Raw genomic sequence first — 5,841 nt, forward strand, 5'->3', positions numbered from 1 at the left:
TTCCCTAAGTCTTGGACGCAAAGTCTTATTGTTCCTATCTTTAAAAATGCGGACACAAACGCTCCCTCTAACTACATGACCATTATGATTAGCCACATATTAGTCAAACTTTATGGGCTCATTTTGGAAAAGAAGATTAGCCTTTGGCTTGAAAACCATGGTAAAAGAGCACATGGCATAGTTTTAGTAAACATTCATGTTTCCTTGCCTCTTGCAACTGTGGCATGTGCTAGGTAGGAGAGCTAGGGCCACAAGGAGGGCACATGGCGCACTTGCAAGGCACAAATGAAGGCATCACTGCCCACTAGAAGTGTGTAGTGCGCTCAACTAGGAGATAGAGGCTTGACTAGCATGTGAAGAAGAGATACGTAGTCAGAAAGGAGGATCTACTTATTGGAAGTGAGATGTACGCAGGAGGGAGAGAGAGGGCTTAGGCTAGTGCAGGTCGCAGTTCTAGCTGAAAAGGAGGGTCTCCACTATGCCTTAGAAGTTTGCAATGTACTCTTATTCACGTGTCACAAATATTTGATTTTCATCTAACATTAAACTTTCTATAGGTTATTATGTAACGTTAAACTTTCTATAGGTTATTATCATTGTGAAGTTATATTCTTTTCAAAATAAGTTTTCAAAAGTATCACTGTTTTTACATAAAAAAATTTATAAAAAACATTGTCTATTTAATTTATATTATCAATTTTCAAATATATTAATTTAAATTGAAAAAACTAAAATTTAAATTATTTTATCTCAGAAAAAAACTCATTTTCTATTTTTTTTAAATAATAACTATAGTAAACGTCAAGGTCTTGTAGCTTTTCAAAAAACATGTAAAGGCTCATGATGAACAAGTTTCAAATGTTCTCCATTGGACTACTGATAAGATTGCTCGTATCCTTATAAAGAATAATGTTTTTGATACCTTCAACCCCCTTAATACTATTGCGCGTATCCTTATAAAGAATAATGTTTTTGCTACCTTCAAGCCCCTTAATCCTATTAGGATCTCCCTTAGATCTGTTAAGCGCCTTGTGAACCTTAAGGACATGAAAGGGGTTTACTCTTCCCTGCTCACGTGGGATTCCCTACATTGAACAAACAAGGCACTCCATTAATCTGAGAATTGAAGAAAATGCAACAAACATTAAGCATTATAATTCCCACTCCTCATCTATTGTTGAGACACAGACGAAAATTCTCAATAGGGATGATGGTTGGAAATTAAGTGTTGGATTTGTGCCCTCTCATTGTGACTTTTTATTTTTTATTTTTATTATTTTATTTTATTTTTTTCCTTAATCTCGTTTCGTTTTTGTAATTAATCTTGGCATATTCCTTTATTTTGTTGTATAGATTATCCTATTATAATTTTATTTAGTATTATAATAATATTATTTTATTTAGTATTATAATAATATTATTTGTCAATAACTATTTTTATTGATTAATAACCCCTAATGATTTTATGATGATGATGATTAATGTCCACTAAGACTAATGTGGTTTATCGGACTTTAAGAAGAAAAAGAATCTAATTGAGATTCTTCAAGATCTTATTTCTATGATAAAAAAGAAGGGAAAGAAGTGCTTCAAGCTCACTATAGTTGGGCTGACTTAACAAGTCAAGAAGGTTGGAAGTGTGGAAGATGTTAGGGAAACAAGAGTGGATGTGAGTAAGAGTCGAGCAATCTAAAAGAAAGTGTTTTTCATATTCCACCCTCTTCGTATCGCAAAGCTAACAGGTTCTATCGTCCCAGGGAGTCTTAGGAGTAGACCACCTCCCGGTTTCACTTCAAAGCTCATGAGAATTAGTTCTAATCCTAATGATGTTCACTTTTTTCTTAGTGTTGGTTAAAATAAAGAGATAATTTTGGTTATCAAGGGTGGGGTTGATCACCTCCTTATAATATCTTAGCTTCCTTTTACCCTCCATCTCCTTATCATCCCACAATTTATCCTTAAATGTGGAGGTGATATTATCTTTGACACTATCCTCTCTTCCCATGAAGATCTCCTCTTTGATCCCCCAATGGTTGAGCCAAGACTGGACATCCTTATACCACCCACGCTTGAGGCGGAGGTGGGGGTTTTGACTAAACTTAGAAGAAATTTTGGGAAGCCTCTTGCCTTCCATGTTGTAAATATTCTTCTTATACATCAGATACTTAAACATAGCCCTGCTTTCAATGGGGGAAGGCCAACTTCGATCAGGAGGGTAGGATAGGGGGTATTTCCCTTGATCTTGAGGTTGTAGGTAATGAATTGTTTTTGAATCATCTCAATCTTTCTCTACGACTCTTTGGATATATTTCAACCCCAAACTTCACATCCGTATAAGACAACAGGGGTCACAAGGGTCTAAAAAATGAACATTTTTTTACTCCAAATACAAAGATTAGTTGACTTACAATTTTTTTCAAGCTCATAATAAGCTTTCCAGCCTCCAATAATCATTTTCTCAATGTTATAATTCTGGTTGAGCTAATGAGGAATGTCAATACCCAAATATTTATAAGAAGAAACTTGTTCTAAGAAATTGTTATCATAGATGAAATTACCATGGTTAATCCTTTTGGATTTGATAATCACAACTTTAATTTTGTCAGTATTAACTGTCATACCTGTATTGGAGCAGTAATCATGAAGGGTCTTAAGCTCCTTGTCTAGGTCAACATGGCTTCTATCAAGATGAATGATATCATCAGCATAAAGGAGAAGAGTAATGATTATACATGCAAGCTCGGTGGCCTTGCAACCCATAATTTCCAAACGCTCCTCTAGCTTATTGATGTAAATGGCAAAAAGGGTAGGGGATAGAGGACACCCTTTCTTAACCCTGATATTACATTTAATATATTTAGACCACCCTTTGTTGGTCTTAATATTGGAAACAACAGTCTCGTAGAGGCAAATCGCAACAATCCTCAACTCAGGAGGAACCATTATTTCATCAAGACGTTTCCAGAGCTTATCCTCGGGAACAGTGTCAAAGGCTTTTGTAAAGTCCACAAAGCAGCAAAAGAGATCAACTTTACTATTGTGACATTCCTCGGCAATGATCTTGAGGGTGACAAGATGGTCGATAGTCGAGTGATATCTCTTAAGCCTAGCTTTCCCTGTATCTCTTTTACCATGGTTTTCAAGGAAAAGGCTAAAGTTTGGCTAATATGTGGCTAATCATAATGGTCTTGTAGTTAGAAGGAGCATTTGTGTCCGCATTTTTAAAGATAGGAACAATAAGACTTTGCATCCAAGGCTTAGGGAAGCCATGCTTTAGAACCAAATTGAGAAGCTTGTGGAGATGAGGAATGAGGATAAATATTCCTATTTTAAAGATTTCAGCTTGGTATCCTTTGATTTAAGCAAGCTTATTAATCCCAGACTTAACGTCTTCAAGAGAAAATATATTTTCCTTAATAGGAGTGTTTATGATGGTGTCCAAGGTGTCCGAGAAGTCATACAACTTTTTAAGATAGATTTCTCAGTTCTCTAAGGGGATTGAATTATTATTTTTTGATTTACGAACAAGCACATTCCGCCAAAACTTTATGGGCACAAGTTTAGAAAGGTGAAGTAGACGCTCTCGTCTCTTGTTAATATAAGACAACTTCTTTTTTTTAATTTGGGTTTATCTATACTAATATTCTGGAGCTTTACAGTTTCATTAGGAGCATCTATAATCACTTCCTCGCAATTTTATAGTCTTTGTCATACGAAGGGTTGGAAGATATGTTAATCTGTTTATACGAAACCTCATTACAGAACTTGTTAATAGTAGTAGTAAAACTGTAATAAATTTGATCAATGTTAGATTTAAGACTTTTGTGATCCATAACGTATAAATACCTTTCGGATTAATCACATTATTAAGATTTGATCGACGTTATTAAGATTTGATCGACGTTTCAAACCAACTAATATGGTCCAACCAACTAATATGGTCCATTCTCAGAACAAGGCGAAGAATCAATAGATCTTAAAGAATAAATAGCATGGCTGCATCATTGCCTAGAATTAGCCGTTAGAAAATAGTTGTACTATAAATTAGAGAGTCTAAATCCCTTTTTAAATCTTTTTAAAAAAATCTATATTTTATTCCTTTTTTCTAGTATATTTGCAAATAACTATTTTTATTGATTAATAAACCCTGATAATTTTATATATATATATATATATAGATATTTTTTTATATTTTTTTGTAGTAAATTTATATTCTAGTTTAATTAAATAAAACTAAAAATTTATATACATATATATTGATATTTTTTTATATTTTTTTGTAGTAAATTTATATTCTAGTTTAATTAAATAAAACTAAAAATTTATAATTTTTTTAACAATATTAATATTTTAATAATTTATTATACATTGGCTAAATTATTAATAATTTATTATATATTGATCAAAAACTTTTTCTTAATATTTGTTTTAATTAAAATAATTTTATAATTTTAATAGCTAATTCTAGAACTATATGGAGCAAAATATGCCTCTACTATTTAATGGTAATTGTATTAATAAATTAGTTTTTTCACGTTAATTCTGAGAATGAATCTCATTAGTCTAATTGTATTAATAAATCTCATTAGTCGTAATTGTATTAATAAATTAGTTTTTTCATGTTAATCCTCAAAATGAATCTCATTAATAAAATCCAAATATTGACCTTTAAAATTACTAATATAATTTATCTGAAATTTAAATTATTAAATTTTTTATTAACTATAATAAATAAATAAATAAATTATTTTAAACTATTAAATTATTTTTGAAAACCAAACATAGAATTTGCTTTTATCATGCATTTTGATAAATCCCCAAAAACTAAAATGAAACGATCAAATTATAAAGCAACAGACATATAATTTTTTTTTATCCAGCGTTTCCATAAATCCCCAAATACTGAAATGAATAATTTTAAATAAATAATTTAAAATTATGATTTTTTAAACTATTAAATTATTTTTGTAAACCAAACATAGAATTTGATTTTATCATGCATTTCGATAAATCCCCAAAAACTAAAATGAAACGATCAAATTATAAAGCAACAGACATATAATTGTTTTTTTATCCAGCGTTTCCATAAATCCCCAAATACTGAAATGAATAATTTTAAATAAATAATTTAAAATTATGATTTTTTTAAAGTATTAATTCAATTTCAAATAAGGATCATTAATTATCGTTGTTGTTACTTTCGAATCTCGAGAAATATTTAACAATAACCTTCCGCCTAATATACAAAAAATTGTGAATGGTTTCTATTTGAAAACAAAATGCACAAATAACATTCACGTTTTCACACAAAATATTTGAAAACAAAATGCGCAAATAACATTCACATTTTCACACAAAATATGTCTCTGTAACAAAATGCACAAATAACATCACGTTTTCACACAAAATCTGTCAACTAAAAATGTGAAGCTGCGTATTAACAATAGTAAACCTCTTTTTGAGGAAAAATGAATAGTAAACCTCTCATAAATTATGTGGCCACTCCTATAAGTTGCCCAATAATCCCCTCCTTTTGCATGGAGTAATTTGAATTATCCACAAAAATGAGGGCTTAAATGAGAGGGGAGGAAGGGTAATGAATTAGGGGCAACCTCCATTGTCGGACTCAGTGTTGCTGCCTTCAACTCTGAGACTTCTGCTACGCTCACCATTATCATCATAACGAGCAAGAACGCTGAAAATGTGTCTCCTTCCGATCCTTTCCAGGCTGGTTTCTCTTCGTGAACATTCAGAATGTAATGACGAGCAAGTTTTTTCGAATCGTATCTCGAAGGTAGAATGGAAGAGGATTTCATTTCAAAAATTATGTGCAATACCGAA

This window comes from Pinus tabuliformis, chromosome 9 (assembly GCF_031772625.1).
Source record: "Pinus tabuliformis cultivar Carrire ecotype Pingquan chromosome 9, CPIR1, whole genome shotgun sequence".
NCBI lineage: Eukaryota > Viridiplantae > Streptophyta > Pinopsida > Pinales > Pinaceae > Pinus > Pinus tabuliformis.